The sequence below is a fragment of the Gopherus flavomarginatus genome, chromosome 2 (assembly GCF_025201925.1).
Source record: "Gopherus flavomarginatus isolate rGopFla2 chromosome 2, rGopFla2.mat.asm, whole genome shotgun sequence".
Classification (NCBI taxonomy): Eukaryota; Metazoa; Chordata; order Testudines; family Testudinidae; genus Gopherus; species Gopherus flavomarginatus.
This window is the reverse complement of record NC_066618.1, coordinates 80171974-80185668: the sequence shown is the minus strand read 5'-3', so window position 1 is coordinate 80185668 and position 13695 is coordinate 80171974. Positions and strand designations below refer to the sequence as shown.

Genomic DNA, 13695 nt, shown 5'->3' with positions numbered 1-13695 from the left:
GATTCCCTCTCCTGGTCTGCTGTAGCACTGCATGTTGCCCCTAAGGAGAACTGAAATGATGTATAGTAGAAAACATTAATATTAGAACGAAAGGTATAACAGGCAAACAGTTCAAGCAGAGAAATAGATTGGTTTAATTGGAATTTTTTTCTTTTTTTGACTGTACAAACTCATGACCTAGACTGCGTATTTTCTCTTCTTAAGGAAAAAAGGAAGATTTTTTTTTAAATTGTCAGCGCTCCGAACTCTTTTACTTTCCTAGCTGATGCTGTTGCTATAAGAGAGAGAAAAATATGGTGAGGCCTCCACTAGAGGCTTAAAGGTTTTGTGAAGACTTTCCAAATGCCACAGTTCCGCTGGCAGTTTTTCTTTTCATGCAACAGAAACTGGAGATGTGAAGTGACGGTTGCGACGGGTTCTCCCTGGGGTGCCACCTGGAACTGGGGTGCCACTGAGCCCCTCGACCCATCAGCCTGGGCTCCCTTTACACCAGAGTGGGCAAACTTTTTGGCCCGAGGGCCACGTCTGGGTATGGAAATTGTATGGCGGGTCATGAATGCTAACAAAATTGGGGTGTGGGAGGGGATGAGGGTTCTGAGGTGGGGCCAGAAATGAGGAGTTAAGGGTGTGGGAGGAGGCTCCAGACTGGGGCAGGGGGTTAGGGTGTGTGTGGGGGTGAGGGCTCTGGCTGTGGGTGTGGGCTCTGGGAGGGGGCTAGGGATGAGGGTGCAGGAGGGTGCTCTGGGATGGGACCAAGGGGCTCAGGGAAGGAGGGGGATCAGGGTTAGGGCAAGGGGTGGGGGCAGGCTCTGGGCTGCGCTTACCTCAAGCAGTTCCCAGCAGCAGTGGCATGTTCCCCCCCCCCCAGTTCCTATGTGGAGGCATGGCCAAGCAGCTCTGTGTATTGCCCCATCCACAGGCACAACCCCTGCAGCTCCCATTGGCTGTGGTTCCCAGCCAATGGGAGCTGCAGGGGTGGTGCTTGGGGTGGGGGCAGCATGCGGAGCTCCCTGGTTGCCCCTAGGCATAGGAGCCGGAGGGAGGACATGCCGCTGCTGCTCAGAGATGTGTGGAGCCACGGCTCGTGTGGAGCAGGGCAAGCCTCGGACCCCAGCGGGAGCTCGAGGGCTGGATTAAAATGTCTGAAGGGCCAGATGTGGCCCCTGGGCTGTAGTTGCCCACCTCTGTTTTACACTGTACTGCTGTGACCAGCCTGTCAAGCCCTCTCCCAGGCTCCAGAACACATACAGGTAGGGACACACCCAGCTGCAGTACATACAGAGCTGTGATCAGCGCTGCATGGGGAGGTTATAGCTGAGGAGCTGCCCAGCTACCCAAGGGGCACCCCCTCTGGCATGTAAACACAAAATTATACTGTCTTGCACTGCACAAAGATCTCTACAGCATAAGCTCATGAAATTTTGCCTCTTCCCTCAGTGTGGAGAAGGGTATGCCACAGCTTTCTGCCCTAAGTTATGATTCCCACACACTGGTTTCAGACAAAGCAAAAATAAGTTTAACAATTAAAGATAAACTTTAAGTGATTATAAGGGATAGCAAACAGATCAAAGCAGATTACCTAGCAAACACAGAAAACATGCAAACTAAGCTTAATATACTAAAGCTATTGGATATGAAAAGCAAATTCTCACCCTCAATGATGATTCAAGCAGGCTGCAGAGATTCTTAAGGGCCATCTACACTTACTTACAGTTTGTAAATCCCAGGTGTTCCTTTCACAGGGTAAAAATCCCTTTAGTCTGGGTCCAGCACTCCTCCCCGCCCCCCAGTTCAGTTTTTTTCCCTCGGTTGTTTCTAGGAATCTCTTTAGGCGAAGAGTCAGTGAAGAACCACGATGATGTCACTCCCCTGCCTTAAATAGCTTTTGCATATGGTGGGAACCCTTTGTCTCGAAGCTTGGTTCCCATGCCAGTCAGTGGGAAAACACTGGTATTCCAAGATGGTGTCCAGTACCAGTGGCCTGGTTACATATTCCTGTAGTGCCACAGCAGCTATTACTCAGAAGCTGTTTGTAGCATCATCAGGAAGACTCTTTAGTGTGATATAAACTTCTTCTAAGGCCGGTTGTTTTCTCCTAATGGCTCATCAACCTGAATGGGCCCTTCCCAGTCATCCATCTGGACTGAGTGCATTCTGCCTAGTGGTTGTTCCCCAAGTGTAAACACATTCTTGATACAGATACATAGTCAATATTCCTAACTTCAGATACAGAAATGATACATGCATACAAATAGAATAATCATATTTAGTAAATCATAACCTTTCCAATGATCTCACATGACCTGTCTTGCATAAAATACATTGATTGTCATAATATAATATTACTGTGAAGAATATTGGGTGTAGTGTTACAAAGGTGAAAGCAAATTCCAAAAAAATTATTAATATTGAAAGCAGAAGATTATAGAGGTGGAGGATTGAATCTTTTAGTTATTTGTGGCTTAATCCTTAATAGAAGCAACCCATGAGAAATTGGAGGAAGTCTCTGAGGTTATGTAGTGTTGGTCTGAGCACCTGAAAAAACTATAAAAGTTGTTGCATCCACACTGATGCTGTACTCATGTGAGATGCTTGGAGTTCTTTAGACATATTCAGTGACAAAGAGTGGATTAAGGTTGAGGTCTATTGTGACAGATATTGCAGCTGCATGCAGGATCTTCGAGGGGAACATATTGTATTAAGCTTATGTACCACTGTGGGCAGGGCAGTGCTTCTCAGTCTGCGAGCCATCTGCTGCCAGTCTGCGGCGAGTTTCCTCATGAGAGTGTCGAATAGGATGATGATATGCCACCGGTCCCTGGCCCATTGGGGGAGGGGGGAAATTGCCAGTCCCCCACATCAGATAGCTTGAGAAGCACTGGGTTAGGGGTTGTATGTATGCTGGTGTTCCACTCTGTGGGGGATGGCTTACCACAGCTAGTTTAGGAACTAAAAGCGGGGGAGTGAATAAAATGAATCCCTCATATTGTAAACGCTTCCAGAGAGGTACCACCCCCAGTACAGGTTCACATACAGTTGTTCAGACTGGGTTTCTAGAGATTAGGAAAACAAAAGGCTGTGTTAAGCTGACTCAGGGCCTTCTTTCTGATCTAGCAAGTGGTTAAGGTCTTCTATCCAAGGACCTCAGCCCTTCTGGAACATTTGGAAAGATTTTGACCTACCAGAGCTCCATAAGACCTCTGAGCTTTTAACATGTGTGTAGGAACTTCTATTGTTTTTATGTTTTCTACTAATGTTTTTGCCTTAAAAATGTTTTGCTTGCTTAGAAAATGGTGAATGTGTGGTAATGCTGGTAATACACTATTCATAGTCCTTGGAGAGAAAGCAAAGCGCAGATGCTAGCCTTTAGGCAGACTGTCTCGTCGTGGATATTACAATATAATATAGGGAGCTGAGAAACCTTAAAACCCCTTGACAAGAGTGAGAGAGACACAGTGTCCACCCAAGAGAGGTGATTGCTGGGAGCAAGGAGCTTAGCGGTATTGTAACTCCCCCCCAAAGTACCGCCTCCATATGTTAGAAATAAAATCTTTGAGGACTGATGACGGCCCAGACTTGAGAGGTGGAATTCCTTTGGAAAACACAGGAAAATGCCTGTGGTGAACCAGGTTTTTCCATATACTTTTTTTGGTATTTGATCTTTTGAAAGGTGATACTGTAAAAATATTGCAGCAGTAAAAACATGGCTGTAAGAAATGCATTTGGTTGTGGGTCTTTTTTTTTTCTTATTGACTTTTTATTGAATTTTTAATTATGTACGTGCAGAAATTTTCTCAATGAGTTAACCATTTCCTGCATAACTTTTTAACTATATTTGAAACATTTGATTATATATAATTAAAGCTATGTTTTAGTCACAGGTATTTTTAGTAAGTCACAGACAGGTCATGGGCAGTAAATAAAAATTCACAGCCCATGACCTGTCCATGGTTTTCACTATATACCCCTGACTAAAACTTTGGTGTGGGGTTGGGGGCTGCCCGGGGGAGCTGTGGGTGCTAGAGTGGGGGAGGCAAGTGGCAGCCCAGGACCCCCGCTCGGGGGGCAGGGGTTGGCAGAGCCAGCAGGCTCCCTACCTGGCTCTGCACCCCACCAGCAGCAGAGTTTGGGTGTGGGAGGGGGTTGGGGCACGGGATGGAGTGAAGCAGGCTCTGGGCGGTGCTTTACCTGGGGGGGCTCTCCAGGAGTGGCGACATCCCCCTTGCTCAGCTTGTAGATGGAGGCATGGCCAGGCAGCACTGTGCACTGGCAGCCCGCTTATCTTTACCCATGACTGTCTGTAACCTGTATGTATGAGCGATGTACCCGCACTGCTTCCTGACTGTATCTTGATCTCACCCACTGTACACCCCGCATTGGGAACATGGCAGACTGTATATGCTATGTGCCGTTCAATATCAAACTACTAGCATCCCCCTATACTCTGCATGCTACTCCCAATGATCAATAACTGACTTTTCATACTCTCTGTATCGTTTATTTTTAAACATTTTTTAATTCAAGTCCAGCAGCTTCTCGTTGGAGTCTGTTTTTGAAGCTTTTCTGTTGCAAAATTGCCACCTTTAAATCTGTTACTGAGTGGCCAGGAACCGTGGCCAATGGGATCTGCGGGGCTGGTGGCTGTAGGTGGAGGCAGTGCACGGAGCTGCCTGGCCACCCCTCTGCCTAGGAGCTGAGTGAGGGAGAAGTCACCGCTTCTGGGGATCCCCCCAGGTAAGCATCGCCCAGAGCCCGCCTCACCCTGCTCCATGCCCTTACCCCCTCCCATAACCAAACTCTGCTGCTGCTGTGAGGTGGTGGGCAGTGTAGTGGCCCGAGTCTACCCCAGCAGCAGCCGGTGAGACTGGTGCTAGGGCTTCCTAAGCTGCCCCTGAACCAGGTGCACTGGCTGCTGCAGAAGTCACAGAGGTCACGGAAAGTCACAGAATCCATGACAAACTTGCAGCCATATAAAAAATATGATGAATGGTTGGGTGTGTTTTGTTTTTTTAACCCAAACCTCTGTGGGGAATTGGCCTGTATAAGAGGTTTACATAAGAGGTTTGACGCCTCTGGTGGGAAGTATGAACATTTTAAGTAAAACTCTTGCCTATCTTGCCCCAAAGGGGAAGAGGCTGCAATGTGAAAATGCTGGTATTCAATGGTCCCCTTTTGACTCCTCGTTAGAACATTAAATGTATTCTTACCTCAGGATGTGAAAGGTCTTTGAGAGGTATGGAAAACTTTTACAGCTATTTGCTGGTGACTCAGTTAATGACCACCTTGAATGTTCAGAGGTATGGAGGAATTTCTAGCCATTCATGATTTCAAGAAGAAAGGGTTACTGGACAGAAGTATTTGCATTTAGGGAAGAGTTCCTTGCTCTAACATGCACTGTATACAGTTAAGTTTGAGAGTAGCAGCCGTGTTAGTCTGTATCCACAAAAAGAACAGGAGTACTTGTGTCACTTTAGAGACTAACAAATTTATTTGAGCGTAAGCTTTCGTGGGCTACCAGTCCACTTCATTGGATGCATAGAGTGGAACATACAGTGAGGAGATATATATACATACAGAGATCATGAAAAGGTGGGAGTTGCCTTGCCAACTCTAAGAGGCTAATTAAGATGAGCAATTATCAGCAGGGGGAAAGAAACTTTTGTAGTGACAATCAAGATAGCTCATTTCAAACAGTTTGACAAGAAGTTGTGAGGATATTTAACATGGGGAAATAGATTCAATGTGTGTAATAGCTCAGCCATTCCCAGTCTCTGTTTAAGCCGAAATGGATAGTATCTAGTTTGCAACGAGTGTGAGCCGGTGTGACTCTGTGAACCCACGAGGGGGAGGAAACTTGTGGACCTCCCCTGCTGGACTTTATCCCCTGAACCCACCCAACCGAACTCCACCATGTGAAGGTCATCCTATCCCCATTACCCAGCCCGCTTATCTTTACCCATGACTGTCTGTAACCTGTATGTATGAGCGATGTACCCGCACTGCTTCCTGACTGTATCTTGATCTCACCCACTGTACACCCCGCATTGGGAACATGGCAGACTGTATATGCTATGTGCCGTTCAATATCAAACTACTAGCATCCCCCTATACTCTGCATGCTACTCCCGATGATCAATAACTGACTTTTCATACTCTCTGTATCGTTTATTTTTAAACATTTTTTAATTCAAGTCCAGCAGCTTCTCGCTGGAGTCTGTTTTTGAAGCTTTTCTGTTGCAAAATTGCCACCTTTAAATCTGTTACTGAGTGGCCAGAGAGGTTGAGGTGTTCTCCTACTGGTTTTTGAATGTTATGATTCCTGATGTCAGATTTGTATCCATTTATTCTTTTGCATAGAGACTGTCCGGTTTAGGCAATGTACGTGGCAGAGGGGCATTGCTGGCACATGATGGCATATATCACATTGGTAGATGTGCAGGTGAATGAGCCCCTGATGGCATGGCTGATGTGATTAGGTCCTATGATGGTGTCTCTTGAATAGATATGTAGACAGAGTTGGCTGCTACTCTGAAACCTGTCCAAATAATTGAAACCAGCATGATATTGTGTTATTTTGATGAATAAGATATGCAGAATTTTGCAGAAGTTTAAAATATTGTGCACAGAATTTTAATTTTTTTGGCTCTGAATTTCCCCAGGAGTAGTTTATACTACAGCAGCTACAGTGGCTCAACTGCATCAATGCAGATGCACCACTATAGCGTTTCTGGTAAAGATGCTGTAAGCCAACAGGAGAGAGCTCTCCCATCAGTTTACTAATTCCAGCCCCCTCGAGTGGCAGAGGCTGTGTCAGCAGGAGAAGCTTTCTTGCTGCCATAGCGCTGTCTACTCTAGCGTTTAGATCAGTGTTATTTACTTGTCGCTCAAGGATGTGAATTGTTCATACCCCTGAGTGATATGATTTTATACTGAAGTAATTTGTAGTGTAGACCTAGCCAAGGTTCTTCTTCGAGGGGTGTCCCTGTGGATGCTCCATTTTAGCTGTTCGTGCACCCCTGCACTTGTACTAGGAGACTTTTGGTAGCAATGCCTGGTTGGGTCACACTTGCTGGTCTCCTTCTGCTTCAGGAGTTAACTGAGGCTTTGTGATCAACGCCCCTCTCAGTTCCTTCTCTACCTCCCACAGGTATGAGTCTGAGCAATCAGCAGTGCCTCTACTTAGTAGTTAATTAGCTTAACAGTTTCCAGTTAGCAGCTATTTACATTGTTTTCCTTTTTCTTTTATCCTGCCACCTAGTTTAAAAAAAAAAAAGCCACCTTTTACTTTCCTTTTGAACTGCTGGCTGGGGAGACGTTTCAGTTGAATCTCTGCTTACGCAGCCATTCTGAGGGCGAAAGCCACCCCCTGACAGGAATGCCTTCTCAACTGCAAGCTTGCTATACCTTTCTCAGATGGCCGTGATCTGTCTGTTTGCTCCCTAGGTGAAACGCACACAACTCAGAATTGTGAGCACTGCCTCAAGCTCGCTTCCAGGACAAGAAGAGCTGTGGATTTGCAGTTAAAGCTTCTCCTTATGGAGAAGTCTCTCAGACCTGCATCTGAGCCCAGAGCTTGGACCCCTCCTGGTCAAACTTCGCTGACCAAAGCTTCTGATGGGGACCCTCCACAACCCATGTGTCTAAGCATAAAGTTCCTCTTTTTCACACCCAGTGCCCTAGTGGTGGACGCATTCCAGGAACGTGATAGGCAACGACAGTCCAAAACCACACCTTACGACAAAGAGTAGAAAAGACTTGATCTTTTCAGCACAAGGCTTATTCCTTGGTTACACTACACCTCTCGATAGCCAACTACAAGGCATCACTAGCAAAATATGACTATATTAACTACACACAAATATCTGAATTGACTGATTTTTATTTCTGAGGATAAGAGAGAACAATTCACAGCACTTGTATCAGAGAGACAACTCATCTCCAAAACAGCTCTGCAAGCTGCACTTGATTTTGTGGACACAGCTGCAAAATCAGGGGCGAAGGCTGTCATGAGGAGAAGGGCCTCATGGCTCCATCTCTCTGGCTTCCCTAAAGAGGTGCAATCCACAGCTGGGGATTTGCCATTTGAGGGTCCCAAACTCTTTGAAGATAGATGACTCTCTCAACTTGCTCAAGAATTCACGAGTGACACTCTGATCCTTGGGAATCTATACACCCAAACCCAAGAAAAAACAGAGAATTTATGTACCTCAACGCTACCACCAGACCATGTATTTGCAACAATGGTGCTTTGAGTCACAGGCCCCCGAGGAGATGCCAGTCTGCTACTTCCGTAGCTGCATCCCTACCATCAGCCTCCAGACAACAGATTTGAAGCCTTGGTCAAAGGCACAAGAACCCCAGGTCCATCTGTGCTGGTGACACCATCTCTCTCCCAACTTTTCAGAGATTTAGTTCCATTTTATCCAATCTGGAAGGCCATCACATCCAACAAATGAGTACAGAAATTGTGCTAACTGGTTGGTTGCTCCATCCTCTTTCTTTTCTCCAGCCCCCCCCATCCTCCCTCCCTGTCCCTCTTCAGGGATCCCTCTCATGAGACTCTACTGCACCGAGAGGTAAGCCACCTCATGCAGCTGGGAGCAGTAGAACCTATTCCAACAGAACACGGAGGGGAGAGGATTTTATTCCCACTATTTTCTCACAAAGAAAAAGTCGAGTGGATGGAGACCAATACTCTACCTACGACAACTCAACAAGTTTGTCAAAACACAACAATTCAAGATGGTCACACTAGGTACTATAATCCCACCTCTAGAAAGAGAGTATTGGTTCTTGGCCCTCAACCTCTCATTGCAAATTTCTCTGTTTTTTACCGTTGGACAGGACCACTTCGAATAAAAGGTCCTTCCCTTCAGCCTCTCTACTACCCCTTGAGTGTTTTCAAAGGTACTGGCTGTGGTTGCAGCATGGCTGTGCAAAACTGCAATTATGGTATTCCCGTACTTGGACGACTGCTTGCTAAAAGCTACAGACAGTAACCTCTTCATGAGATTGGGCATCCAAATAAATACCGAAAAGTCCGCCCTGACTCCAGTGCAGGAGTTGGAGTTCATTGGGGCCAATCTCAATTCTACCGAGGCCGTAGCCTCTCCACCAAGGTGACGGTTTCTTACTCTCACCGGCCTCATATCCACGGCACAAAACAGTCCGCAAATATCAGCCAGGACTTGCCTATAAGTTCCCGATCACATGGCAGCCATGATCTTTGTCATCAGACATGCCAGATTAAACATGAATTGCCTACAAGGATGGCTCCATATGAATGATCTCCCCCCCCAGACACAGCATAAACAAGTGTCTTATGATGCTGGACAAAATAAGACTCCCTACTCTGATGGATACAACCAGCCAATTTATGCACAGGGGTTCCCTTCCTTCAGAAGATGTTGACATTAACCATCATTACAGATGCCTCACTCTTGGGATGGGGGGCACACATGCATCCGCATTCTATCCAGGGATGCTGATCTCCTGCAGAAACCCTTCTACATATATATCTATTAGAACTACAAGCCGTCCACAACACCTGCACCCACTTCCTACCACTCATCAAAGACAAGGCCATTCAGATCCTTACAGACAACATAGCCTGTATGTTTTATATAAACAGAGAAGGGGGAGCAAGATCACAGTCCCTATGTGTGGAAGCCATAAAACTCTGGCAATGGTGCATCAGACACAATATCCACATCGCCGCATCTTACCTACCTGGATGCCAGAACGTCACAGTAGATGCCTTAAGCGGGCATTTTTCTCAGGACGGTGAGTGGGAGCTCAACAACAGAGTACTTCTACACATATTTCAACTGTGGGGGTTCCCAACAATAGACATCTTTGCAACTGCACAAAATACCAAACGCCCTGGAGCAAAACTGAGGACAGGTCTCGGCATACAGTCCTTAGGTGACGCATTCCTCCTAGAGTGGAATGCTCTCATCCTATATGCCTTCCCTCCCATCCCTCTCCTGACCTGAGTGATCCACAGGATCAGGCAGGATGGGGCCAAAGTAATCCTAATAGCCCTCATGTGATCTCTCCAACCCTAGTATCCTTACCTCCTCAGGATAGCTTTGTGTCCATCAATCACACTCCCACTTCGACCTCATCTGCTGTCGCAGGATTCAGGTCATGTCCTGCATCCAGCCCCACAAAAATTCTATCTCAGAGCATCTCTCTTCCATGGCTCACAGGATCTGAGATGACCTGCTCAGAAGAGGAACAAAACATATTATTAAATAGTCGTAGAGCAACTACCCATCATATGTACATGTTCAGGTGATGGCAATTTGAATCATAGTGTTGTCAAAAACAGATGGCATCCATCTTACTCTCATTACTCTCAGTGTTAAATTACCTATTGGAACGTAAAAGGTCTGGCCTCTCCATGAGTTCAGTAAAAGTTCACCTGTCTGCCATAACAGCCTTTCACCCCAAGGTGAATCCATATTCTGTTTTTGCTCACCTGTTAACTAAACATTTCCTCAAAGGACTTAGTCTACCCAGAACTACATGAGCCAAATACACCATGGGCCTCACTCTGGTCATTCAGTCCCTCACCCATTCTCCATTTGAACCCATGGCAACATGCTCGCTATTACATCTTTCCATGAAAGTGGCATTCCTTGTGGCAATTACATCTGCTAGATGTGTATGAAAGCTGGGGGCCCTCATGGCAGATCCCCCATACTTTCTTTAAAAAAAGGCAGTGTGTCCTTGAGACCACACTCCAAGTTTTTACTGAAAGTCATCTGTGTTCCACCTTAACCAACCCATTTACCTACTGACATTCTACCCCAAGCCCCACACAGATAGAACGCAGTCCACGCTTCATACTCTGGATGTACGGCGTGCATTGGCCTTTTACATACACAGAAGTAGGCCATTTTGTAAATCACCCAGACTGTTTGTATCTATCATCAAACGTTCCAAAGGGAGTGCCATATCTAAACAAGGACTCTTCTAGTGGCTCTCTGATGGCAAAAAAACTATGCTATCATCAGTGCACCTGCCAACCCCCCAAGGTGGTTCACAGACATTCCACCAGAACCTTATCAGCCTCCATGGCTTTCCTGAACAATGTATCCATCACAGACATTTATAGAGCTGCTATCTGGGCCTCAGTCCACACCTTTACACAGCACTACACATTAGAGCAACAGGCAACATCTGATACCTCATTCGGACTCTCTCTACAGTTATCTGTCATGACTTCATCTCTGAAGCCCTCTCCTTCCACCGGAGGGCACTGCTCTGAAGTCACCTGAAATAGAGCACCCATAGGGACAGCACTTGAAGAGGAGGATTCTCACTATGTGCAGTAATTGAGATTCTTTGAGATGTGTGTTTGTGTGGGTGTTCCACTACCCACCCTTCTCCCCTCTACTTTGGAGTTTCTTAGCCTCTGCAGTAGAGAAGGAACTGAATGGGGGTTGGTCGCACAGCATCAGTTAACTGCCTGAAGCTGCACGAGACGGGGACCACATGTGTGCGACCCCACCAGGTACTGCTATCAAAAGTCTCCGAGTATGAGCACAGAGGCACACAAACACCTAAAATGGAGCACCCACAGTGACACACCTCTCGAAGAACCTCAGTTACTGCACAAGATGAGTACCCTTTTCTTTAATAAAGAAACTCATTCTGATTTGTCACCTCCTGACTTCCTTTTAGTTCCTGAGGAGGAACAAAAAGGAATACTTCCTCATTACTTGCATATCATCTCTTTTTGGATCTTTCTTGGTTCAGGGTCATGCAGGGTTATGAGGGAAGGGATGGACTTTGAGTTGAAGCACTGGACTAAAGCTCTAATTTGAGTTTGGTTCCTGGCTCTGCCACAAACTTCTCACGTAACCTTGGATGAATTGCTCAATTTTCTGTGAAACTGAAAGTTTGCCTCAGTTCCATCTGTATAATAGGGATAATACTTTTTTCTCCATCCTTTGCTTTGTCTATTTAGATTGTAAAGCCTTTGGGGAAGGGACTGTCTCACACTAGATGCATGTTCAACTTCTCACACAATGGGATGCCGACCCTGTTATGGCTTTACTCTAATACAAATAGTAATTATACTGCTTCTCCATTCAGTGTAGTGGGCCTTTTCTTGATTCTAATAGGAGAGGAGGCACAGAGGTGATTAACCTATTTTAGTTTCATAATGATTATATCTGTGAGCTTGAAAACTGAACACTATCCTGTGTTTAAATGTATATACTACATTACAGCTATGTAAATCAACATTTTATTTGCTGTCAGTTTCAGCACTATTGGTATGTGAACATAACTCTTAAACAAAGCTTTTTATTTATTACTTGAACTATTATGAAAGGTTGAGGTATTAAATACATCCTTTTTATTCCCTTTCAGCAAAGCTTTAATTATTGTGTAGATTGAAATGTTTTTATTACACCTATCCTTGAAATGCTGAAATGTCAAAATATATCTGTCAGTGTGTGTATGCGAGTGTAAATATATGTTCATGTTCACCTGAACAATATACACGCAGTGTGTCTATATCATGTATAAATAAACTGTGTGTGTGTGTGTGTGTGTGTGTGTGTGTGTAATTATCATGATCCAGTTGCAGTGAGCAAATATCAGATTTCAAACCACGAAATACTCAAATGTCTAAGAATAGAAACTTACGTAATACCTCTAGCAAATTTCTCAGCAATCTAGTTTAGCTAGTAGACCCGCACCTAGCAGCCAAATACAGGGATATATTTAATACTGACTGACTTGTCACTTGCTGTAGTATTTGGATTTATTAATCAGAAAGTAATGTTTGTTTTAGTTCCCAGCAGACTTTAAAGACCGTTCTATCTAAAACACTCTACACCAAAAGTGTGCTGTGACTGTAGTAATAACCAATGCATTATGTTACGTATTCATCTTTTTGTATATGAAATACTGATTTTAAGTTCAGAACAGTCTAATATTACAAAAAGCTTCCAATCCCCTTTTCCTTTGATAACATTAAAGAAAACTTGGGTTGTCACAGTTAGCTGAAGGTTTTGTTTAATTAATGGTGATAGGTACTGCCATTATTGGGGAAGAAAAATAGAAATCTGAACTAAAGGTTATGTAATAATGTCAGTGATGCCCCATTTGAGGAAATTCTTATGGAAGCTTTTTGCATTATGGTTCTCGTTAAAGAGACAAATTGCCCAGTGCAAGCTGTAGCCTAGGATTTCTGCAGTGCTACTGAAAAGTACTTTAATATGTTTCACACTCAGAAAAACACACTCTCTATCTTTTCATATTTCAAATATTCAGCTTCAAATATACAGAGTTCTGTTTTTTTTAACATCTTTTGAATACGATTTGGCATTATTTTTAACATGAAAGCAACACTGTTCAAGCATGTAAACATTCTGGATCCATTGCAGCAGCTTTTGTACGTTTCCTTGTGACACATTGCATCTCAGGGCAGGTCTATACAATGGGACCCAGTCAACCTAAGTTACGCAACTGCAGCTACGGCAATAATGTAGCTGGAGTCAACGTAGCTTAGGTCAAACTTTTGCAGGGTCTATACCACACTGAGTCGACGGGAGAAACCATCCTGTCGACTTACCTTATGATTCTCATTCCAGTGGAGTACAGGAGTTGACAGAGTGATTGGCGGTTGATTTAGTGGGTCTTCCCACTAAATTGATCTCCGGTGGATCGATAGCC

The 13695-nt window shown here is 44.9% G+C and overlaps 1 protein-coding gene across 2 annotated transcripts in view; it reads left to right on the top strand.

Annotated features, from left to right (window-relative positions):
* Positions 1–13695, top strand: part of ZNRF2 (zinc and ring finger 2) — an 80578-nt gene that overhangs the window by 15934 nt on the left and 50949 nt on the right. The window lies entirely within an intron of this gene.